This window comes from Vicugna pacos, chromosome 28, assembly GCF_048564905.1.
Source record: "Vicugna pacos chromosome 28, VicPac4, whole genome shotgun sequence".
Lineage (NCBI taxonomy): Eukaryota > Metazoa > Chordata > Mammalia > Artiodactyla > Camelidae > Vicugna > Vicugna pacos.
This window is the reverse complement of record NC_133014.1, coordinates 17,799,948-17,826,905: the sequence shown is the minus strand read 5'-3', so window position 1 is coordinate 17,826,905 and position 26,958 is coordinate 17,799,948. Positions and strand designations below refer to the sequence as shown.

At 39.6% G+C, this 26,958-nt stretch overlaps 2 long non-coding RNA genes across 2 annotated transcripts; one reads left to right on the top strand and one right to left on the bottom strand.

Annotated features, from left to right (window-relative positions):
* Positions 1-11,297: 11,297 nt before the first annotated feature.
* On the bottom strand, positions 11,298-13,045 carry LOC140690121 (uncharacterized). Its single transcript, XR_012065306.1, has 2 exons — positions 12,879-13,045; positions 11,298-12,316 (listed from the first exon to the last, which is right to left on the bottom strand). It is a non-coding gene; the product is annotated as an uncharacterized lncRNA (long non-coding RNA).
* A 345-nt stretch (positions 13,046-13,390) lies between these two features.
* Positions 13,391-25,768, top strand: LOC140690133 (uncharacterized). Its single transcript, XR_012065317.1, has 3 exons — positions 13,391-13,604; positions 24,363-24,679; positions 25,468-25,768. It is a non-coding gene; the product is annotated as an uncharacterized lncRNA (long non-coding RNA).
* The last annotated feature ends 1,190 nt before the right edge of the window (positions 25,769-26,958 follow it).

The window sequence follows — 26,958 nt, the reverse complement described above, 5'->3', positions numbered from 1 at the left end:
TAAAGAGCAATAAAAACCCTCTAAAAATACAACTAATGAAAATGAGATAAATAATGTGTCAAATAGACTTCAACACATAGTAATAAGAATGCTAACTAAACTTGGGAAAAATAGATTAACACAACGAGAATTTTAATTTTAACTTGGAACTAAAAATATAGAAAAAAGCCACTCAGAGCTAGGGAATGCAGTGATTGAAATGAAAAAAAAATACATTAGAGGAATTAATAGCAGATGAGGTAATATAAAAGAATGCATAGTTGATCTGGAAGACAGAATAATGAGAATTACCCAATCAAAGCAGTAAAATGTAAACGAAAACCAGGACAACTGAGAGGATCTCTGGCACAGCATCAAGTGTGCTAGTATTTAGGGGGTCCCAGAAGGAGAAGAGGGGGAGCGCGGGCTCAGAAATGTATTCGATGAAATTATGGCTGCAAACATGCCAATCTTAAGAAGGAAATATCTACCCAGGTGCAGAAAGTACAGAGGGTCCCAATAAAATTAACCCTAGCAGACTCACACCAAGACATATCATAATTAAAATGGCAAAAGTTAAAGATAAAGAATGAATCCTAAAGGCAGCACATAAAAACAAAGAATCACATACAAGGGAACCCCCATAAAGCTGTCGGCTGTGGCTCGTGCAGTCCGCTCTTCTCAATATTCAGCTCGGCCCCAGCTAAGTAGCTGCAGGGAGTATCCACATGCACCCCTGTCCTCGCTTGTGCTTGCACAGGTCTTCTTCTCCAGTGTTCTGCCCGCAAATGCCAGCCGCTGAAGTGTCTTGAATCTCCTATCTCTACCTCCCAAGTTTTGAGAAGACTCTTGGATCTGCCTGAGTCTGTGGCAGTGACATGCCCCCAGGTGGACAGCGGGAGCAATCTTGGGGCTCATTTTGTGTGCTTCCCTTCTGCCAAGGATCACAGTACTTTGCTACATGCTGTCCAATGCCTTTCAAAAATGTGACCATCAGTATGAGAGAGTGTGAAAGAGAAGGGAGTACAGAAGAGTAAAATGTGCCTCACCCACTAAAAAAAAGTCAGCATGTGGGAAAAAGTGATATTTAATTAATTATGATATAAAACATGTACTTACAGGCATGGTGAAACTGATAAGAGTTGTACTGGATCATCTCAGTGTTGTCTAATAATTTTAAAACAGAATTTCATCATATGGGGTTTACAGTAGTAATGCTATATTATAGAAACAACTTAGAATACGAAAAATTAACACTGGTTTTGGAAACAAATAGACATGATTCTGAGGAGCTGCAAATTTGATTTAATATGTTGGATGCCAATTCTCTTATCTAATCAATAAAGATACTATTGTTTGCCTCTCGAGATTGGTTTGAATATTCTAGATTTTAATTTTTAAAACACTTGTAGATCATTAGATGAAGCTGATAATAATAATGGTGATGAAACAGTTATTTTTATCTTATAAGCAGAAAAAACAGTGAACTTTCTGGGAGTATCTGCTCTAAGGAAGGGTCAGTAATTTATTTACAGTTTTCCTGGCACTGCATTAGACAGGCTGGTAAAATGCTATCTGGACGACATCCATGGAAATCTTTTTAACTCTGCTCCTGGCCTGTTTAATCAATTCATCATGAAAAGTGCTTTACGGAAAGCAGCAGTATTGCTATTATCCCACATGCACAATCCTTCTTTCATATTTTGATTCCATAAATGTCACATCTTTGATGACTTTAAAAGTAATCTTTATGGGAAGTGCAGTGCTTAACATACAGTACTGAGGAAATTCACCCCTTCTCCCCAAACAATCATACATTTATGGTGAAGGAAAAAAAAGTGTTCCTTTTCTCTCTAAATAAAAGGGCAACACAATCAACGCTGAGGAATGAATATTTGTAGAGAAGTGAGGTAATTAGAACAATTAGAAACAAATGCAGTGTAATTGCAGTGCATTTTTCTTTCAGCTATTTATACAGCGAAAGATCTAGGGCAACAACTGTGCTGTACACAGTGCTAGCATTAGCAGTGGGTGTACTATTGGTATGATTAAAAAAAATAGAGTCGTAAGTAAACTTTGTTAACATTTCCAAGGAAAATTCACTAGGGAAAGGACGTTGCACTTATATAGCTTCATAACGATTGTAATTTTTATAATACGGAAAGGTTAATTTTTAATCTTTAGGCTATTTCACAGAAAAGCATGATTTACTGCTCTTGAAGCTAATTCTGAGTTACAGGTGTTTGTCAGATCTTTGATGTGTGACATACCAAGCAATAGGAAAATAAGACAAAACATTATATGTGTCTGTGTGTGTATCTTTTTATTTATAATTTATATAGTGTACTTTATATAACACTATTCAAAAAGGATTTCAAAGAGTTGTGATCAAGATGACAGAATAAGAGGACATGGAACTCACCTCCCCCACAAGCACATAAAAAATACATCTACATGTGAAACAATTCTACAGGAAACTAACTATAAACTGGCAGAATAATTCCTATAAAATCAAGGCTACAAGAAAGATTCCTATGTAATAAGGTAGGGCAGGAAGAAAAGCATCAGATTAAAACTTGTGCACCGGAGAGGAGACTAAAAGGAAAAAGGAGACTGCACAGACAGACAGTTGCCCTGACGTGTCAGCAGGTTAGGTCACAGACTGGGAGTCCTAGTCCTGAGGTCTTATGCATAGGAGACAAGCCCCCTTGGCTGAATGAGAACTACTGGGAAAGACAGAAAGGCTCAAGAAGCCTACATTCCACTCCGTGAGGAGTGTGCAGGTGTAGGCTTGCCATCAGACAGGGTAGAGAGAGGTCTGCTGTAGCACCTGCTGCCTCATAGTCTCAATCTGAGCTGGGTGAGATGCCCCAGCCTCCCTTTACTATGTGCCACAGCTTGGCACTAGATAGATCTAGGGCAGCCAGGTCCTGGGAAAAGACTCAATCCAGGGACATAGCGGTGGCTCTGGCATCTGGAGTGTGGTCCAGATGGGTCAATGGCAGCCACTGTTGGTGCTTACTCACACAGTACTACAGAAGCAGCCAAGACTTCTGAGGGCAGTGCAGTCTGTTCAATACCGACAATCACAAAACTGCCGCCCTCAGTCAGAGTTAAGTGAATGCTCTGGTCCTGCCCACAATATGCCACAACCTTGCACTAGATCTGGGAGGACCACAGCAGGGTGAAAATGTGAACCCAGGTTATGTCTTAGCAGAGCCACAGACATCTGCAGTTACATCAGACATCTGTAAGGGCGTGAGTCCCGCTTACTGTGGCACCCCCATCCTTCCGGAGAAGGAAAAACACACATTTAAGGGAACAAAACCAACTTTAGCCTGAACCTCAGGGCTTCTGCTCCAACAGTGTGAGAGCAAACCCTGCCCCTCACAAGACAATGACTGCCACTGAGCAGAGAGGAAGTCCGCTAGCACACTCTGTGCTGGCTTTAGCTCCTCCAACACTAGCTGCATAACCGTCAAGGTGACAGTGGCCAGAAAACCACGAGGAAAGATTTGGCTGGTATCCACATCAAATCCAGTCCTCACACCAAAGACATTGGGCAGGTATAGTTTATATAAGGAGGCTCCCGCATAAAAACCCACTGTAAAGACCATAGTAGATAACTGTTTCACCTGAATTCATAAATACAGAGAAAGTTGGGCAAAATGAAAAAGCAGAGGAACTACTGTCAACTGAAAGAGCAAGAGAAAACCCCTGAAAAAAAAAATGAAACAGAGAAAATCAATCTACCAAACAATAAATGTTAAAAATTGGTAATAAAAATACTAGCTGAACAAAGATAATTGGTTTAAGCACAGATCATTATAACAAGAAACTAGAAACTACAAAGAGTCCAATCAAAAATAGATAATTTAATCTATAAGATAAAAAGCACTCTAGAAGCAGTGGATGGCAGATTAAAGACAAACAAGAATGATAAGTGATCTGGAAGATAGAATAATGAGAATGACTAAGTCAGAAAAGCAGAGAGAAAGACAAATAAAAACCAGCACAGTAGGTATATGGGGTTATAGAGAACATGTCAACAGTCACATAACAGGGATTCCAGAAGAAGGGGTGATCAAAATGTATTTGAAGAAATTATGGCTAAAAACTTCCCAAACCTAAAGAAGAAAATGAATGTCTAAGTACAGGAAACACAGAGGATCCCAAACAAGACGAACCCAAATAGACCCACATCAAGAAAAGCCATAATTAAAATGGCAAAATTAAAGAAAGAATGCTGAAGACAGTAAAAAAGAAAAACAAAGAGTCAGATACAAAGAAATCCCCATAAAGCTGTCAGCTGATTTTTCTGCAGGAACTTTGCAGGCCAGAGTGGAGAGGAATAATATACACAAGCCGTGAAGGGAAACCCTGCAACCTAGGGTGCCCCACCAAGCAAGACTGCCATGCAGAACAGAGGGAGACAGAGAGAGCTTCTCAGACAAGCAAAAGCTAAAAGAATTCGGCAATACTAAACGTATCACACAAGACGTGTAAAAGGGTCTTCTCTAAATACAAAAGAATCAAGAATCTATAGGAAAGGAAAAAAAAATCTCAATATGAAAGGCAAATATATAGTAAGGACTGAAGGTCACATAAATGAACCAGTAAGTAGATTCAAAAACAAAAACAAAAACAAACAAATAATTGCAAAAGCAAATATAACTACAATAAACAGTAAAGGGATAAGATGAAAATATCCAAAACACAAAATGTCGGGGAGGGGAGTTAAAGTGTAGACCTTTTTGAATGTGTTTGAACCGAGTTTTTATCAGTTTAAAGCAAGTAGGTATAATTATGGGTAAACACATATGAACCCTATGGTAACTGCAAGTCAAAAACCTACACTAGATACACAAAAATGACAAAGGAACTCAAGTATAATACAAAACAAAATCATCAAATGCAACTAGAGAACCAAAAAGAAGAAATGAACAGAAGAGAGCTACAATCAACTGGAAAACAAGGAATAAAATGTCAAAAAATACAAACCTGTCAATAATTACTTTAAATGTCCATGAACAAATGCTCCAATTAAAAGACATAAGGTGGCTGACTGGATGTAAAGCATACAACATGCTGTCTACACAAGACCCACCTCAGGGCCAAAGACACACACAGACTGAAAGTGAGGAAATGGAAAAAGATATTTTATGCAAATAGAAATGACAAGAAATTGGGGGTAGCAATACTCATACATGACAAAATAGATTTCAAAACAAAGGCTATAATGAAAGACAAAGAAGAAAGTTATATGATGACACAGAGGTGAGTACAAGACGAGGATATTACAGTTGTTAACATACACACACCCAGTATAAGAGCACCTAAATATACAAAGTGAAAACTGAAGACATAAAGGGAGAAGTTGACAATAGTACAATTATAATGAGACTTTAGCAGCCTGCTGACATCAGTGAACGCATCATCAAGATGGAAAATCAATAAAGCAACAGAGGTTTTAAATGACACAATAGACCAGTTTAACTTAATTGATATCTGCAAGACATTAAATCCAAAAGAGGCAGAATACACATTCTTTTCAAGTGCACATGGAACATTCCCAAATAGATCACATAATAGGTCATGAAACAAACCCTGACAAATATGAGGGTAGAAATTATATCCTGCATTTTTTCTGGCTACAACAGTATGAAGCCAGAAATCAACTACAGAAAGAAAAAGAAAAAATCTAGAGACTAAACAGCATGCTACTAAAAAAATAATGAGTCCCCCATGAAATCAAAGAGAAACTCAAAAAAGACAAAAATGAAAACACAATATTCAAAAATCTATAGGATACAGCAAAAGCAGTTCTAAGAAGAAAGTTCATTGACTACAGGCTTTTCACAAGAAACAAACAAAAATCCAAATAAACAACTTAACATGCCACCTAAAAGAATTAGAAAAAGAAGAGTAAACAAGGCCTAACATCATCAGAAGCAAGGAAATAACAAAAAAAAAAAAAATTGAAATTGAGAAAAAAAAAAACAGAGGCAAAAGTAGAAAAATGTCAGTAAAATCAAGTGTGGTTTTTTGGAAAGGTAACCAAAGTTGATAAGCACTTAGCCAGGCTTCCTCAGAAGAAAAGAGAAGAACCAAATAAAGAAAATAGGGAAAGGAAGACGAGAAATAGCAAAACCAACATCACAGAGATGCCAAGAGAGTACGCTGAGCAACTAGACACTGACAAACTGGATGGCCTGGAAGGAATGGGCCGATTTCCTGAAACACACAGCCTGTCAAGGCCACGTCAGGAACGAGCAGACAACGATAAGAGACTCATCACGAGAAGTAGAACTGAATCTGTAACCAAAAAAACCTCCCAGCAAACAAGCCCAGGGCCAGACGGCTGCTCAGGGGATGCAGCCAAACTTGTAAAGAGGTAACACCTGCCATTTTCAACTCTTCCAAAATTTGAAGAGGAGGGGACACTTCCAAATTAATTCCATGACGGCACTATCACCCCGACAGCAAAACCAGACCAAGACACTACAGAAAGGGGAAAGCACAGGTCAATACATTTCATGCATATAGATGCAAAAACCCTCAACAAAACACTAGTAAATCCAAACTGACAGTATATAAAAGGATCACACAACACGATCAAGCTAGATTTATTTCAGGGTCACACAGAGGGTTCAACATTCACAAATCAATCAATGTGATCTACCACATTAACAAAATCAAAGACAAATATTACACAACCATCTCACTAGATACAGAAAGAAGAAGCATTTGACAAAATTCCACATCCATTCGTGATAAAAACTATATCTAAGTAGATATAGAGGGGGCATATCTCAACATAATAAATGCCATTTATGACTACTCACAGCCAAACTAATACTCAGTGGTGAAAAGCTGAAGCCTTTTCACCACAATCAGAAGCAGACCAAGGATGCGCACTCTCACTCCTCTGTGCATCGCCGTGTGAGAAGTCCTAGCTATAGCATCGAACAAGAGAAAGAAGTAAAAGTGAGAAACACCTCAAAAATGTTGTTTTTAATAATGTTTGCTACCTGGAAAAGAATTTTTGAAAAATACCTGGCTGCTGGCATGGTCGGAAGAGTGTCAAATTTAAATTCACATTTGGTGACAGAATTGATAACACGGCTTAGTCAGGAGCCCAGGCTTATACACCAGGCATATTGAAGTTCAGACCATCTCTACCAGCTGGGCCCTCGGTGGGGTCACTACACATGTGTGCCTCCACTTCCTCATCTGAAAACTGAGGACTGCATGGCCTTTGGCCTGGGTCACTGTGGGAATGAGGGCGACACCATATACGTGTGTCTGGGTGTGTGTGTGCATGAATGTATATAAATATCTGACACACAGCGGGCACTAACGGGAGTTATGATTAATTCATAGCCCTAAAGTAATCTAATATGGAGTATTTCTTTCTAATATCTTTTTATGTTTAATGACCATGACCAAGACCTGTGATTGATCCGTATAAGTAAAAAGAACAGCCATAAATTTTTTATAGTGGGTTCAGGTAAATTTTACCTTTGTTGTGTTCACATTTTATAAATAAATAAACAAATAAATAGAAAGGTCAGTACATTTATACACACACACACACACATATAAAATATAGTTTTTTTTTAAATTAGCAGTACACAAAAAGAGTTTACTAAATTCATCACAAACATAACTTGTCACTTTTGGATGGTAAAATAAGGGAGATTTCTTAGATTATTTTTGTTCTTTTTTGAATTAAAAAAATATTCCAAAGATGAAAGTTGCACCGTTTAATTTTGTCTTGATGAACTTTACTGCTCCGTATGTTTGTTTTGAAAGTTTCCTCTGCAAGACCGGAGGTTCTTGTCCTTTGTGCGAGTACTGCTAAATTCATATTAAGCTAAATTTACTTTGAAGTCAAGAAATTAAATTAAAAATTTAAATTAACCAGAAAATAAGACAATTGGCAAACAATATTTATTAAAGAGTCAGAGACAAGAATAAATTTGGACGCCCTTGGAAGGCTGCGGCCAGTGGCCTTGGAGGAGGCGGCCGCGGGACTCCAGGCCAAGGCCACCGCGTGCTTGCCGCGTGACGTAAACAACGGCGGGACCCCCGCTGGTGCTGGTGCGTAAGCCCCACGGACGAACGGAGGAACGAACGCTGCGCAGGCGCGGGCAGAACAGATTAAAAGCGGGGCCACCGCCACGCGGGGGCGCCATCCTGCCAGACTAGGAGGAAGTGCTGCGCGCCGCCGCCGCCCGCCGCGCGCACCACCTTGTGGCCGTACAAGAAAGTGCGGCCTCTCTCTGGCCGGCTCCTGGTGCAGGTGTTCCGTGGCGTGGCAGCTCCTCGCACATTTTTCCGGTTGGGCCGCTCACCCCCTCGGATCCCACTTCCGCCCCCTTGGCTGACCGTGCGCCATGGAAACACCGCGGAGAAAGTCACAGCTGAACTCTGCGGTGCAGTTCCATTAACATTAAAATCGTGAGGCTGCGCTCCATCATAAGCATCCCAGATGGCAGCTGATTAAACTTGACCCGAGTGAACTTTCAGGAGGACTAATTCTGATACAAGAGCTGAGTGAAGTGTTTGCTTTTTAAATTTCTAATTTAGAAGCTCTTTGATTTTACACTAATCTAAGTCAAACTACTTTAAATTGAGACATGTCTCAGCAGGGCTGGTCTGTATTAATTAATTATTTGCATATGCAATTCATAGTTGCTGCCAACTTTTTAAAATTACTCATCGCAGTTACTGCTTCTGGAAATGAAGCTCAGGAAAGCAAAAAGTTACTACTATTTATGAAACATAAACATCATTTCAGCCTCAAAATACTTATCAAAAAGTATCACTAATCCCATTTAATAAAAGAAGAAATTTTATATCAAGGGACTGAATCACTTCTGGCCAAATATTTGTCAATAATTTACTTAAACCCAGGTATATGTAATTCTGAACCCAAAATTTGACATTTTTTAAATCGATGCTGCTCCCTATAATAATCAATAATTATTGTCTAAATTAATACAACTCATCATTGATAGAGCTCTCCCACGGGGTGTTTAGTCAGTGGTGTGGGACAGGGTTCCAATCTCCCTCTCTCTCTCTATATATATATACATGTATCTGTAACTCATTAATAAAAATTTGAGAAAACATACTTGGTTTTGTCAAAACCGTAATCAATAAAACTACACCACTGACCTGGAATAAACATTATTGTTTCTTTAAATGAAGTAAAGCTGCTCACAAGCATCTCTGGCTTTTTCGCTGAGACATACGTGATGCACAATATTATATAAATTTCTGGTGTACAACACAGAGGTTCAAAATTTTTAAGGTTATATTCCATTTATAGTTATTATAAAATACGGATTACCTCCCCTGTGCTGTGGTATAAATCCTTGTAGCTTATTTATTTTATACACAGTAGCTTGTACATCTTAATCTCTACCTCCTATGTTGCCCCTCCCTCCTCCCTCCCTCCCTCCACTGGTGACCACTAATTTGTTCTCTGTATCTGTGAGGCTGTTTCTTTTTTGTTATGTTGACTAACTTGTTTTAATTTTTAGAGTCCATGTATGTATGATCTCAACAGTATTTGTCTTTACCTGACTTAACTTAGCATGGTCCTCTCCAAGTCCATCCATGTTGTTGAAAATGGCAAAATTTCCTTCTTTTTTATAGCTGAGAAGTATTTCCATTGCATGTATCACATTTTCTCTGATATTTTTAACCAAGACACAATAAAGAAAGTCTACCATTTGATTAAAAATACAATATGTCATGACTCTGTTGAGTGAGTGCAAGGGAGGAGGGGGGTGATTTCAGAAACCCTCACAGCAAAGAAGGAAAATCAAAGTGATCATCTTAATGCTACAGGAAACATGCTTCTTGATAAAACAGAACACAGCAAGCACTATTACCATTGTTTCCGTTAAACATTTTACTGGAGACCTAGCAGTTACCCCACCAAGTGCTGCGATAAAAATTTTAAAAAGAAAACACGTCAAGATAAAGAACAAGACGTCCTTTATGTTGTGATGGTCTTGTTTTCCCTCCACCTGATACATTGAATAAATGCATTCCTGTCAAAATTACAACAAAGTGCTTTTCATAACCCTCGACAAGCTACTTCTCAATTAATATTCGCTAACAAATGCGTAGATTGTCATGGAGGAAATATAGACCCTATAAACCAGGGGAGCAGAACAAAGGGCCCAGAAGTTTATCTGTGCATGTGTGGAAGCATAGAAGATGCACAATACTGGAAAATAATTAGACTGCTTCCTCACGTAAAATACAATAATTCTAGGTGGAACCAAGAAAATTTAAAAAATAGGAAAAACTTATAAATTTTAAACAAAACATAAAAAAGCACAAACCCTAAGAGAAAATGGGCTAATCTCCAAAACAAAGTTTTCCTAGATGTTAAAAGATGCTTAAAAAATTAAAAACATAAACCACAAGCTAGGGAAAGAAATGAGACCTGTATCACTAAAAATTAGTTAATACCATATATACATATATATTCATTTATACATATATATTTATTTATACATATATTTATTTATTTACATATATATTACAAATATATTCATTTATATATTCTTTAAACATTAATTTTTTAAAAATGGAAGAAAGCTCAGTAGAAATTGAACAGTAGGCATAAATAGGCTTTTCACAGAAAAGGACATGGAAATGGCTGATAAAGATGAAAAATATATAAAATGCTGGTGTTGAGGAAATCCGCACTAAACCACACTGGGTCCCATTTAATGGAAACCAGCCTTGGTTTTTTTCTACAGCGTAGACCAGGAAGGCGGACTTCTGTCCGCCGCTGGAGGGCTAGAAGGTCTATGGCAGCTGAGAGACACACGCCATCTAGTGGTGCGGAAGCGGCACAAGCGCTAAGACGCCAGCGCTTCCTCCCAGGAGCGCAGCCCCGGAAGGTGTGTCCCACGCCCACTAGGAAGCACGTGCGTGAGCGGGAACGGCGCCCGTGCTCGAGCAGCACACACCCACCCGCCAGCAGAGGGGGCGGCGAGTTGCGGGTTCCCGTGGGACGCTACGGAGTGTGCCAAGCAAAGAAACACCCCCAGACTCCTAAGCGTTAGTGAACTTCAGAAGTGCAACGACGTGTAAGAGGAGGAAGGCACAGGAGTAAGTGTGTTTCAACCTCACTTACATAGTTTAAAAAATGTCTGTGTGGTTTGAAGGATGACGCATACACGGTGGAGCCATGCAGGCGCAGGGAGACATAGACACAAAACTCGGGACCGTCTTTGGTTCCTGTTTGGGGGGGGGGGGGCTGCATCATGAAACACGCAGAGAGGGACCCTCCGAGGGTATCATTTTATTAATAATACTTAGTTTCACAAGTGGAGTGGAATGTCTTAGGTGTTCATTTGACTGATCTTTCTAGCCCATGTCATCATATTGTTATGTATTAAGTATTTCATAATAAACAAGCACTTTAAGCATTTACAAGGAATGACCTCTGAGACATACTATTGAGAGCAACAATAAGAAGTCGAAAACAAGGAGGACTTACGCAGGTCTGCTGCCGTTTTGATGACGTGAAAAACTGCTGTATGGGATATTTCCTCATACAGTAAAATAAATTCGCTCTAGAAGTAATAGGCAAAAGCGTACTCCTTTGTCTCTTGAAACTGGGCAGCAAGTGGGTAACAGATCTAGCACCAGAGAGGTTTAAAACCTGCCAGAGCTCCCAGGAGTGGCAAAGTCAGGCCCAGTCTCACTCCTTCCCGTGGTTCGTAGTCACTTGCTGAGCATAAGCTCTGTGCCAGGGGTTGCTCAGGCCTCTTTGATGTGTCAGAGAACAAAATGCAGAACTCTGGCCTCATTTAACCAGATTCTAGCTGGAGGAGATGGGAATAGCAAATAAACACAATAGATAAATAAATATTATTAGGTCAAATATCGTATTAGAAGGTGATAAATGCTGAGGATATAACAGCAGAATGGAAGCCTGGGAGGGGGAGGGCAGTGTGAGCTTGCAGTGTTAAATAGAGCAGCCAGGGCAGGCCTCATCAAGCGAGCGAGGACTGAAGAAAGGCTTGGGGAGGTGAGTGGGTGAGCCACGCCTGTGTCTGGAGGAAGAACACGCGAAGTAGCCAAAGCAGGCCTTGAGGAAGCAGGCGCAGCGCCCAGGCTGGCAAAGTCAGTTCTGATTCGAAGTTCCATCACTGTCTCTACTGTGCTCCGCTGAGACTTCCTGTCTGAGAGTTCCGCCATTTCCCACACTGACACGAGTTGTGTGAGCAGAAACAAACGTTTCCTTTCAGAAGTGTCCATTAGTTTGCAATGTAATGTTTTATATAAATTGCGTATGTTCCTAAAATGGGAATAAATTGGGATTGCACTGTGGGTTCAACTCAGAAATATCACGAAAGACTGCAACAAGGATGTTGTGCAGAGTCTTAAAGTCTTACCCATCTTTTCTCTCATGGGGCACATGGAAAACACACTTGTTTCCCCAAAATGAATGCATTAAATCCAGAATAAAGGAAGCAGAAAAAGCAATATTGCCTAGGCCTCGATCATTTTTTCCCTAGCCTATTTTAAAATCTAGGGTGGGAAGCTTTTTCTATAACCCTGTCTTTGCAAGGAGATTTTCTCAAAATAAAACACGTTTTCTGGTTTAAAAAAAATATATGCATCAGCATATAAAGAAGAAATAAAGCAGTCAATACTAGGAACATGACACGTTGCTAAAAGAAAGGAAAAACCATCTCAGTGTACCTGGGGGATCCGTGGAGGAAAAGGGAAAAACAAAGACTGCAAATTCTATCCTCACAAAATACGCTGCTGGAAAGACTTAAGTTGTTTTAACCTTCTCTCTCCAAACCACTGGTTTCCTTGACCTTGCAAAACTCAGTCGGTATCTGTTCACATACCTGTGGAAACAAGAGCAGTGATGCCTTCTCTCTGCGGATCCTCTGGGATAATTTAGTGACTTTAATATCTAATACCAGCTACTGTTATGCCGACTGCCTTTGTGCTCAGAACTCGTACCGCCGACCTAATAACGGACAAGATGACGGTCATGCCCGTAGCCACTTGCGGCAAAGGCCTCCGCGTGGCCTCACACTGCCGTGGAACGAAGAGAAGCTGCACACGGTGGCGGGGGGGGGCAGCGGCTGCCCGGAGCGGAGCCGGGGCTGCGTGGAAGGAGCGGCCTGACGGCGGCCTCACGAGCGCGCACCGCCGGGGAGGGGGGAGGGAGGGAAGCGCGCCCCCCGGCCGGGTCCCCGCCCCAGCGACCGGAAGAGCAGCGGCCAGGCCGCCCGCGGGCTCGCCTGGGCAGACGCGGCGCAGCTGCCGCCGAAAGGGCTCGAGGTGGACGAGACACACGTAAGTCCCAGCTGTCCCTCTGGGCCTTACTCAGTGACAACACAGGGCCGCGGTGGTCGCGGCTGGGGGACGACACCAGCCGTCCACGGCTCGCGCCTCCTGCGAGATTCTGCCTTTGGCAGAGTACCCCGTTTTCGTAAGCTGCTGGCGGGGTCCCAGCCAGAGCAGCAGGGCCGGCCTCGCGCGTCCCCCTCGTGCGACCCGCTCCCGGGCCGTCAAATAAATGCCCGTCTTCGTAGGAGCTCATCCTGCCGTTTCCAGAATACAATGTGAGTATTCATTATCCAGACCGCGGAGCAAGTATTCAACCCAAAGACCGACTTCTTTCAGAGCCACGACAATGGCTAGCGGGCTTGGTGGAAGGAAGGAAGAGAACATTCGGAGTAAAGCCAGGCTCTGCCGTTAGCACAGCAATTCCAGCAACAAACTTCACCCCCTTTTACGCATCTGAAAGATAAAAGATTTTTAACAACTGATTTCTAAGGTCCCTTCTGGCATTAAAAGCCAGTAATTTTATATCCTTCATGTTCATGTAATGGCAAATTCAGTAACTACATCCTTTTTTCCTGATTATCTTCTGGAAAAATATCTGAGGATGCCTAACACTTAAGCCAATATTTCTGTGACTGCCTTTTTGGGAAATGATTATGTGCGTGCTGGCAAAGTCCCTGGTGTTAACTGGTGCTGGGTTAACGTCACAAATCCATATCAATGGGAGAGAATGAGATGGAGATACAGGTGGACGACAGGGAACTGTGAGTAAAAGAATGACATAGTGCGCATGTTAGTAAAACCTATCAGATTTCTCTTCAGTGGAAGATAACTGAAGAAATACTCCTTCACAAATTACATTTTAAAATCATATGTAAATAGCCCAAAATTGTTATCCACTCACTTTATTTAGCATAAACAATCAGCATGTGTTCATGCTTAAACATCACATTTCCTCAAATGTCCAATGACACCAAAATAATTCACACTGAATTTGCTGCTGTGGAATGTTGCTAAGCTTTCAAGCTAAGGAGGGTAAAATGCCAAAATTTTTGAACAAGGTATTAGAAGTTTTCATTGGTCATTAACACTTGAGTGAGAATTAATCTTTATTGGTTACTAATCAGACTGTAAAGGAATAGGACATAAGGTAACAATACAGTACTGTGTTTACAACTAGAGTCTCATTTAGGGAGAGATGGGTAACAAACAAGAATGAGTGTTGCTGTTGAGGAAGTGATTCCAGAATCCTCAGACTGATGCCAAAAGAAGAAAGGAGCATAGAAAGACGGAGTAACTTTCAGTATCCTTGTGTACTTTTCATTATTGCCTCTGGTGGATCTTGACTTCGCAAAACCTCATGTAGAAAATTAAATTACTGGCACCAATTCTTCACTCTCTTGTTTGGAAGTGGGCATCCACATTCTTGTCATGTTATTATGGTGAAGTTCCACGTACTTTCACTTGGGGCTTGGCTGTGTAACTTGCATTGGTCAATGGGACGCTAGTGGATGTGATGCTAACTGAGGCTTGAACTACGATTTCTCATTTTGACCTTTTATACTCAATAATTTGTCATGAGAAAAATATACACTGGACAGCAACTGACCAAAGGAGAATGAGAGGCATATCGGTACAAGCTTCAGATTTCAGCCAAGCCCATCTATCCCGTAGCCTGAAGCAGTGTGATGAAACTGCACAACTGAACCCAGACTATGCTATTAGCAGGTCTACAGTTGCCTACAAACTGAGGGTAGGAAAATGCTTACTGTTAGAAAACACTGAGTTTTGGGGTCTTTTGTTACACAGCATTATTATATTGAACAACAACAGTAACCCCTGCTTTAGTAGTGCCTTCTCACTACTAAAGGGAGTTTCATCTTGCTTACTTCTTATATATCAAAGCAATATATATTCATTGCAAAAAAATTTAGAAACGAATTTTGTGTATTCTATTTTACCAAATATATGGACATAGTCAAGCTTATAGCTACTCTGACTTGAATATACATGAAAAGCAAATAAAATGAATGTTATGTCTGCAAAAATAAATGATTCTGCTTTCATGAATCTGCATTTGTATTGCAGATCTACAGAGAGATATCAGGATTGAAGTCAGGATTGAGCATGAAGAAAAATTCCTTGAATGTGGACTAATTTCAAACAAGTTATAAACAGAACCTTTTACAGAGTTTTTAATTGGAGTAAATTATCAGGTTTCTTAAGGATAATTGAACAAAATATTGACAGGTTCTGGGTATAACTGAAAATATAAACCTGTGGAAAAATCCTGATAGATGAGATAAATTGGTTATTCTCTCTCAAAAATGAGGCCTAATAGTTACACATAATTTTCTTAGTAATTGTATTAAAAGCTATAGTTCTGATTGGTTCTTTACTCAGTCTTAATTTGGCTCAGGTGTGCAAGGACATTTTATTTTAAATTTATACACTTAATCTGAGCTATTATTTGTAATATATTTGCACCGAGATTTTTCCTCCTCTGCTTGCCAGACCGTATAAAATCAAATCATCTTGCATCAGCTGGTCAGTGAATAAAGTATGAAGAGCATCCCATACTATAGCTAGAAACAAAATTACGTATTTCAAAACCTTCAAACTATACACTGATGGAAATAATATTAATGGTAAAAAAGCATCATTTTGAAGTGCTACTATATGCCAAGTGCTGTGAGGAGCATTCTGCGTGTATTATTTCATTTAATTATTACAGTACTTTAAGTCGGCTCTATCAGCTGTCTCATTTTGTTAGTTGAGGAAATTGAGGCAACTCTCCATTTTTCTTGTAAGTCCATACTGAAGCAAAAATGTCCTAGTGTCTGTTACCAACATAAGGAAAATGTGATCTATTGAAAACAACCAGTTTATGTACCTAACTGCTGCTCCGTGTTAGATCATCATGGGACAGGGCAAGGACTGGTTTGGGCCCCATCTCCCACCTCTGCTATCATTGATATTATGTCAAAGATTTTCCAAATATTTGCCAACCCTCCTAATATGTAGAGACTTGGACACTTTTTTCCTTGTTTGTTAATGATTGATGGTGTTAAATGGAACAGCATTGAAAATCTTGTTAACATCAAAATATATTTAATCTATTGCTTCTCCTTGATCTCCTAAGTCACTCTGACATACAAGGAAATTAGAGTAATCTGACATGATTCATTCTTTATATGGCCTTATTTATTACTCCCCCGTACAAGGTAGCTGCTTGTGTTCATCTAGCTGTTGCCAATTGATTTTTGATGATAAATTCTATCTTCTTATTTTTTTCTGCATTGGAATTTAAAATGTATCATTACTTTGTGATCCCTTCTGTGAGTTGGGAAAATGATATAAATATATTTAATTGTGTTCATCTGTTCTATTAACAATTCTTAAAATTGAATTTCTTGATTCTCTAAGTTTAAAAATTTAAAAATAATACATATTTTGAATCAATTGACATTTTTGTTATCAGAGGCTGTTAGTCACTGAGAACAAGAGATTTGAATACATACAATTCAGTCCTAATTTTAATTTTTTTAAAATTTACTTCTTTCTACCCTAGCTCAAGTGTAGCATTGCTTTCCTTTTTTCTTTTCTTTTTTCTTTTTTCATATTACTATAGTGGGACTGTTAAAACAAAACTGAAGACAACAGTAGCATTAAAGGTTTTGCTTTTTGAGTGTTCTTTCTATGCGTGGATTATTCAGTTTTGATAATTTAGCCGAAGAACCATGTTAGAGTGACTTTTACGACCCACCACACTGCTCTTCATCCTGTAAGCATTATGAGGGAAGCAAGGAGTATAATGCATTCTATTTGTCTTCAAGGAGCTTACAGGGTTAGCCAGGATAAATCAAGAAATTAAAGGCTAGATTAATTACATAATGAGACACATCAGGTCACTGATGTACTTAGGTATGAAAACGCTGATGGAAAATGTTGTCCCTGTGATACCCTGCACTTACTTTACAGACAGAGAAAAGAGCTCACATATTCTAGGGAGCGGCAGAACAGGTGTTGAATTCTTGCGATCACTTAAAATCTTGCTGATTCAAAAACAGAACAAAAAATGTTGCTGCTTAGGGCAGGGCCCAGATATTTATGGCCCTCCTAGTCATTTCCTGGCCTGTTGTCCGTTGACTGACTACATCTTTGGCCACTTGCCCAGCAGGATACACTGCCCTTTCCACGCACCCACGTTCTGGATATCACTTACATTTCATGGACGTCTCCTAACCAGTCCTTCTGGAAACCAAAAGTTTAAAAGTTAAACACTATTGAGAAGAAGAAAAGTTGTCTGAGAATATAGTAAATAGCACTTACACATTCAACATATAAGAAAGCAGAGCGGAAGAGAACAACCGTGTCCCAGAAAGAGCAGCGAGGAGGGTTCGGGGACGGCGCCACGAGGGTGTGCAGACAGGCGCCTCCGCGTTCCGCCAGGCCTTCTCCTCCCCTCCAGAAACTCACGCACAGAAGCCTGTTTCCAAGTTGCTTCTGGATAACCCCTCGTTAATCTGCTCCGGAGGCTTCATCTTTGCAGTCAGTACTTCCAGTTAAACTTCCCCCAATTTCGCAACATAAAAAAAGTATTAGATTAAATGAAGTAATGTAACTTGAAAGTGTCTGGCACACTTGTTGAATATAAATACAATATTCTTCACTATATTTCTAAAACTTCTCATTCCTTGTTAATCTTTTCTGAAGGCACCCTAAAGTAGTGATTTTTTTTTCATTCTGTCATCTTCTTAGGAGAAAGATGAGTGTTTAGTTTTATAGTTCTTCCTACCCTTCCTTCCCAGCTTGGTGTAAGGGTTGGGAACGTTTTCTTGTCTAGCTTTCAGCAGTTTTTAACGGTTTTCCTAGAATCTTTTGATGTTTAGACTACATTTCCATGGATCGTCTCCTGTGATCTCCATTAAGGCCTCTGAAATTCACTTTCTACCTCACTGTATTGAAAATTTCTAATGGTCTGAAAAGTGCACAGAATGACATCAAGTCGAAGCAACAGAGAGGAGCTCAAACACAAAGAACTTGCTCCAAAAGTTCAAAGCCCTTTTATGCATTCAGCTGACTATTCATAGATACCCTTTCTTCTGCCAGAGTGTTGGAAGCAGTTTCTGAAGAATGTGTGGAGGTTGTCTCATTATCGCCAGCAAAAGGAGCTAAGCACATTGAAAACACATACCAAAAAAAGTGGTTCTATTATTATATGTTACATTTTGTCCCCAATATTATTAATAACCATGGAAGAAAACATGTATCAAACTGAGGTCAGTGAAATCCTGGTGGTTAAAAAGGTAAGATTAAAAAAAAAAATGCATGTTTCCTGAACATGCTCTTTTCACTGTAACTGTGAAAGCAGCTTAGAAACACTAGATTTTATTTTTCTTATGCCAAAAAAAGAAAAATAGGAAACTTCAAAAAATGCCAATGTATGCACACTTTTTGAGAAAGGAGAGAGAAATGGTAATTTTTATCTTACTAATTTTTCTAGATCTGACAACTATAACATTTGTTATTTAAACTTGTTTTCTGTACCCTTAGTAATTTTCATCAGTTCATTAATTCATATTTTATCTTTATTGGAATGATTACAATTTTAGACAATTTTGTTTTATTTTCCTGTATTCCTTCATGATAAACGAGGAATTGAATTTGCTTGAAATGTTAGGAGCTTGAGCCCAGTGAGATCTAACTAACCTAATGTTAAATGTAATCACATCTTATTCTGACCATTCACTGCTTTTTAGTATGGTATTTGATAAAATTTAACTGTGGCAAATAATAATATAAATAAATCAGACAATGGTTTTTACAATTGATAGGTACAAGAATAGTCAAAAATGGGAAGAGGAGAAATATGGATCATAAATAGAAACTATTAACATTTGTTCAACATTGTTCCAGATTTTCTGGACAGATAGTAAGATAGGAGACATACAGGCATACAGACATACAGATAAAACATGTGTTAATTAGTATTTTATGACATTTTTAGTTAATTGTATTAGTTTTTGCATGATTATAAGAGGGGCTAATAAAACTGAAATAAAAAGGAAAATATTGCAGAGCTTAAGGTCAAAAGTTTTTCACAAGGTAATAGTTTATTAAAAATGATCCCTCTGAAGCTAATGGGGCAGAGGAGGCTTGAAACATATCCAAGATTGGAGTGACTGTAGTTTGTTTTTAATCAAACATTCCCAAAATATCCAACATTTCCGACACGTTTTAGTATTTCCAGCACTAACTTTCTGCCATGAAAGAACAGAAAACAGGTGCTCTGGTAGCTTTAGTTCCCTCTCTCCAACCCCGTGATCTTACGTGTTTATTATTTTTATACATTCAAGTATAACTTCCGCAGTTATAGGACTTCTGTCATGTAAGTGATTCATTTTCATTCCTTCTTTCCTCTACTGCATCCTTCACTATTTTGATATTTGTGAATCTGTCACACAAGTGAGTAACGATTTCCCCTTTTCCTTCGCACCGGCAGTACCAGGTGATTTGCTCCGTTGCAGACCAGCTTCCCCTGCTTGTTTTTTAAGCTGACCTTTACTCTTCCAGTGAGCCATGGTCGTGGACATTTGTGTCTCTCTGAGTATATCGTGAGAACTCTTTTTGATCTGTGTCACCTGTAAGATTTGCATGCAAAACAAAAGCACAAATCATTACTACTTATTTGTTACTGATGTAAAATGCATTCCAAAGGGAGGAGGGGGAAAATCTAAATTACAACGGTTTAAAAGAGAGTTCACTTCCCAGGAAACATACCAGGAAGATTATTTCACTGTAGCATAAAAAGGACTGATGGCCTTACAGAAATACGTGATCTAAAATATTTTTGTCTTTGCAAAGTCCATATGAATATGATTAGTAAATATTTGGAATTTATGTGATGCTTAATAAACTAAAGCATCATAAAAATAAAACACATAGCCAATCTGCATTTTAGGAATGAATAAACAAAATAAAATAATGAAATATAAGGAGATATTCTATAGGACATATTTTTGCATAGTTTAGAATACTTTTATTTTAGTGCAGCGGTCTTTTGCAGGAAGAGTTTCACCCACAGAGAAGTGGCACATATTTTGATAGTTATTGCTCCCCTCAGTTTCAGCTTCAGTAGCATCAAGAATAAGAAAGACTAGTGGCATGTATTTCTATTGCTTTTATCTCCTAGGAACACGCAGACTTTTAGTAATTGTGATTTTAGCAAGTGTGATGTTGTCTGTCTTTGCAATAGCCACGCAAAGGAAGCGGCAGAAGTCAGAATCATAGTGATCACAGTTTTAAAGTGACTTTTAAAGCCAAAGAAGAAGTCCTGGATCCTGATGTCATGGAAGGTTTTTATTTCCAGTTACAGATGTAAAAGCCTAGAGAGGAGGCAAAGTAGAAACAAAAATCCACAGAAAGGGGGAAGATAAAACACGTACACATGCACGCACTGGTGCACACACCCAAGAACCGCTTTAGGTTTTCAAATAAAACTAAGAAAAATCACATACCTTTTTATAACATTTCTAAATTAAACATGACAAACAGAATAATATCAGTAACAAGGCAAGTAAATTACAATGTATTTCACGTGTTTGAACTGCCAAAGAATCTTAGACATACAAAGGCACCGACAATAACTGTATGACTGTCATGCATTTTCTTAACTGCTCGTTATTGAAAAATTTTAGTATTTTTGTTGTCTTCAAAATGTTTGGAGTTCTGCATTTTTGCTACTAGTTCTATGAATGCCCTTTTCTGAAATTTCCCTATGGGAAAAATCATGCTATTCTAGCTTGCCATACAATGATAGGCACCATTTGTTTTACTAAATGCTTAACATTTATGAGCATTCATGAAATAAAAAAAATCATAAACATTATGGAAATAATTTGTAATTAAATATTAATCAACATCAGAAAAGTCCGTGAAAACTATTTTTGCAGTTCTGATTTTTATTATCTGGCCTTGTTTGTGCTGAAAACCTAATTTTCTAACTCTTAAAATAGAATAAAATAATATGATGACTAATATAAAATATACTCTTGTCTAAGATAATTTTGTGCTAGTTAGCTTAATTTTAAAGTTAAAATCTTTGAATTTCTTGTATGGACAAAACTTGCTTCCCTAAATTTAGGTCATTGAGCCAAGCCCCTCATGCTTCAACTGGTTATTAGGAAAAAATAAGTTATTAAAAAAAGAACTTCACTTTTAATGTCATGGCCCTGAGTCAAAGCCACATGGAGACAGGACAATAGCTCTGAAGGACAGAGCGTTGGGGCTACTGAGAGTGGCGACCGTCAGTCGAGCGCTGGTGATGCCGTGGAGAGCATCTGCTGTCAAGGATGGCTCAATAACCACCAGGAATTCCTGGCATTTTCCCCGTAAAAATATGCCAAGTAACAAGAGATGGAAGCCCAACATAGCTCAGGCCCATAGCAGTGTCACCACTATTTCTGACTGAAATAAAACATTCAGCTTATGAGACTCTTTTACTCTGGGATTTTGTGTGGGCATTAAGGAAGAAGTAATTAGAGCCATTCTATCATTATATTTTTCCCTGACACTTCCTTAAAATGCTTGTTATTAAAAAAATAGCTAGGTTTAACTATGGGGTGAGTGTTTGTAAATTAAGCTCACTTAGAAACTGTCCTGTAACTAAGATCAGTTTCAGTATTTACCACTGATAAGTATCAACGTATATAACCTTGTCTGAGCATCAGACGTGTTGTGAAATACTAAAACGTGTGAGCACAAATGCACTCAGTGTTCAGACGCACTGTTACCGACTAACGTATTTGTAAGTGACAACACAACACAACTGGCCTTGATATTACAATCACAAGCCATTTGATATTACTTGCTGCAAATATAAAACAATATTTTATCTTTGTCCATCAAATATAGGCTTATGATGAACACCGCGTAAGTTTTTACATGTTGAGAAAATATATTGAAGACAGTTTATTTTTTATTTCACACAATTTTGCTTTACTTACTCAAACACTCCTTGAATTTCGCCACATTTTGACCCACAGCAGGCTACTCTGAAAGGTACAAAGGCTTAGTTTGGTTCGTGGGGCCTCAGTGTCTTTACCCTGTGTTTCCAGCTCTTTGTAAAACACTTTGGCTTCCATTTCTTATATTCTAGATATTTGCTCTAATGCCTGATTTTACATCACTGCCAAGTTCCACAAGGACTGGATGTTTGTTTTTTTTTTTTTCGTTGTCAGATGAATCCTAGAAGTTGACTTAATAGATGGTTAATATGGCTCTGAAACATAACTGAGAATAAATTAATTAGTCTAACAAGATCCTGAAATGTCTAACATAAGCTTAAATAAGGCCTATTCAAGCCACCACCGATAAGCAAAGAAACTTACTTAATTAGTTACTGAGATGTGGGGCATAAGCTTCATTTGTTTATCTCCAGTGATTTCTCCTTGGCAATAGTTGTGAAAATCATTTTCTGTGTCACTTTTCTATGATTCCATCAACTATAAATCTCCAAAATAGAAGAACTGGCATAAAGATGCAGCGCGCATCTGAGCGTTTGTTAGAGTTGCAGAGCAATAAACATGCCTGCTCATAATTAATGCATCCATTTTATATTTTATCTCACTGGCTTCTGCCAAACCCATGCCTTATTTTTTTTTGTTTTGCCTCTTATGAGTATCTTCTGAATATCTTTTTCTCTTGAATAATAAAAATACATCTTATTCCTGGCACTTTATTTTCCCCAGGGTGAATAATTTAAAATAGTGAAAGCATGTGAGACCAAGAAGCAGGTATATTTCTTACAGTGTGTTCTTCCCATCGGTCCAAGTGTTTGAGTTCAGCTTGACAAGAATTAAATAGGCTTAATTCTGGTGAGGGATAAAATTCTCCTGACAATCACCTCCAACCAGAGGATGGAACACACTGTAAGAATGAAAGTCAGGATCTTACTTTTGCTCATCCTGGAAATCTTGTCTCCCCAAAGGCAAAACAAACTTCTGAGGAAACATGAGGGAGAATGATGTTTCACTTGGTGCCATGAACTCAAAGTAGACATATGCTGACCTTCAGTATTTGTTTATACAGCCTATCTTTAAATATATGAGAAACATGGACTCTCTCCATTCTAATATACTTCACTGCCTGTCAGGAGGAAATTTACTTCAGATTTATTGCCTCAGAGAGAAAGTTGAATATTTTCAAAAGGTTGTCATTTTGATTTGGCATCTGACTGTTTCTATTTGTGAAGTTGTTACCAAGTCCAAACTCATTCTGCTCGACGCACAACAGGCCAATAACCTGGGAGACGAGGTGTTGGGGCAAGGAACAGTGACTTTATTCAGAAAGCCAGCAGACAAAGAGGATGGCAGACTGCTCTCTTGGAGAACCATCCTGTTCCAGTCAGAGTATGGGCTCCTTTTATACAAAACAAAACCAAAACCAAAAAAACAAAACAAAAACAGGGGAGGGGGTGTGGTTGGTTGTTGCAAACTTCTTGGTGTAGGAATTCTTGGTTCCTGCAACTGCTCACGTGGGCCAGGTCATGGTGCCCCTGCAAAACCTTGTTGATGTCCTTGAATGAGTAAGGCCTTGGGGCCCAAGGCCAAGGTCACAACAACATGCTTGTAGTATGAGGTAAATAATGATTGTGCACATGTGCCAGTTATATAAGTTTTAGAGCAAAGAAAGCAGAAGTACGCATGCCCCTGTGGTGGTGGGTAAGCCTCATGGACAAAGAAAATGACACTGCGCATGTGCAAGCAGAAGACAGATAAAAGCTGGACAAGTGCGCGTGGAGCGCGCGCACCACCTTGTGGCAAGAGAATGAAGTGCTGCTTCCCGCTGTGTCGGCTCCTGGTGCTATCTGCTTCATGGTGTGGCAGCTCCTTGTGCATTTTTCCGGTCGGGCCGCTCACCTCCTCGAATTCCACTTCAGCCCCCCTCAGCTGACACCAATGATCTGGGTCTTTTTTTTTTAAGTTTGACTTAATTTCTCTAATATGTCATCATTAAACTATGTGTAATTACAGTTTTCTTACAGAACTGCTGGACAATGGGGAACAAATGCGACGTTGCATCAGGCGATGAGGGTGTCCTCACGCCGTGAAGGCTACACCAACATTACTCCAGAGACTCAACAGCTCATTCCAGGGAGACACATGACAAGACTGAAGTGTAAAGCTCGTCACTTGCATTAGGATTTGATAACATGCCTCCTGCACCGTGAAACCTGTGGGAAGTCAGAAATTGGCAGGACTTTTGGCTCAACGTGTAGGAATTTTCCGAGGAGAGGCCTAGGGCTAAGATCCAATTAGGGCAGAGAACACCCCACAAACAGCAGGCAAGGGTAAGGCTAGAAACAGCTTGTGGAGTCTCACCACACTTGGCTGCAGTGTGTCCGTGATCATTCACCACAGGGATCCTATGCACCATGCCTCATTCTTGGTGCATTCCCTTGGTTTCTCTATATTTGTCTATTATTCACTACGAGGTACTGCACTGAGTGATGTACCTGCAATAGCGTATTTAATCTTTACAGCACCAATACGAAAGACGCACTAAACTGGCCCCATTTTCATTTATGAAAAAAAGTGAACTCCAGTAGCAAGAGGCAGCTTTTCCACAGTTACACAGAAAGAAAAGGACAAAACCTGAATTTAAAACAAAACCATCTTTACTCCAGAAAGCACACTATGAAATACCTCATTGTGATCCCTCTTAGGGTTCTTAGTTACTCTGAGTGACATATTAAGAGGTGTGTTAATTATGGTTTTTGTTAACATTTCCATAACCTTCATGCACTTCACCTTTTCTTCTACTGAAATATTTTTAACAATTGAAATTTGATTCCTTACATGCTGGATTCTAAACTCTAAAACTGGTTCTCAGTGGGGAGGGTACAGCTCAGCAGTAGAGTGTGTGCTTAGCATGCACAAGGTCCTGGGTTCGAGCCCCAGGACCGCCATTTAAATAAATAAATAAACCTGCCTCCCCCCAAAAACATGCAACTGGTTCCCAGAAATAATTCATTCTGCCTTTAAGAATAAATAAATGGGTGAAACACCTTAAATTTTATAACATTTATATTTTTAACATTAAAATGTTTCTCAATAATATGTCTACATCCACTTCTAGGATTAAAGACACCAGAGGGCAGTTTTCCCCTCTGAGCCTCATTCCTGTCCCCAGAATAACCACATAGAAAAGACAAAGCTGCGAGGAGTTTACTCATCTGGCAAGACAAAAGGAGCTCACAACCCAAGATGAGGAAAGGACCAGAGAGAGAGAAATGAGGGAATAACGGGTCAGATCTGCCTGTCACAATGGGGCAGACTCGAGAACTGCTAAGCCAGAGGGCGCCCTGTCCTCTTAGAGTTAAAGCTGCCGACTCCTAGCCGTTCCCTCACTGCCGGTGGGCAGGGTGGCTAAATGTGGTCCAGTGCACTGGGAAAGAAATGATGTGATCATCTAAATAAATCTCAGGCTATGTTCTAAATATGGCTGTTGACTTGAGTCCTGGTTCTGTCATTACTTACTGAATGATCTTAAGAAAGATATTTAAATAACCCCTACTTCCGTTTTCTCATGAGCAAAACGGGCTCATAATAATGCCTGCTTCATGAAGTTATTGCGAAGAGTAAATGAGTTAATACACACACAGCAGGTAAATAAACAGAGAGGTGTCTGCTCCTTAGCAAGTGCTCAGGAATGACCAGCTGTTGGTTTTGTTACCTGCTTTTGTCTACTCTAGTCCAGAACACACTGCTTGGAAAGGTGAAGCCAGCACAAAGCTTGGCACGGAGATGGTGCTGAGAAGTGCCATGGCAGTAAATGGTACATTTAACTTCCCCCTGTGATTTATTTAACTGTTCATAAACTACTAAGTGGTCTATATTATAAGAAATTCATTAGGTTAGATAGAATTCATCTATAATCCTATCCTTACTGGATACTGCTAGCAATGTTTCTCTTGCTAAAGTCAAAGCTAAAACTGACTACTACATATTTTCAGGAAAACACCACAGCTCCTGGCCTCTAAGACACATGAGTCTTTAGCTTTCCAACAAAAGAGCTCTGCTGAGAAGGAGAGCCTTGGCCCGGGCTGTCCTCATCTGAAAGAATTTTGGGTTACTTGCCTGACAAGTCACTAGAAACAGAAATGCCTGGCTGAGACGTGATCTGTCGTCAGTAACAGGACTGTCTTTCAGAGCAGATCTTGTAGATTTTAAGCCACCAAGTTTAAGCTCAAGAAAAAGCCACGTTTAATTGTATTCATTCTCTCTCTTTCCCCGTCATAAATTGTGTCTTCCTGTGTTACCATATTAGCGGGATACAAAATAAAACCTGGAAGTAATCATGCAAGCGAGCTTGGTCTCACGGTACCCACTCCAGTATTCCCGAAGTTTAGCCAAAAGGGGCGCAGCTGGAGTGGTCCCTCCCTGTCTCCCACTCCAAACCCTGAGAAGTGCACCCGGCGCTGCTCTTTGTATGTGAGTGTCCCCCCCTGCCACCTGGGAGAGGCGGCCTGAGTCTGCTTGAGTCCACCAGCTCTTCTCTCAGGCAGAGGGACAGCAGTGGCTGGCACACGCTGGGCACCTCTCCCAGAGCCGGGGCGCTGAGCTGCTC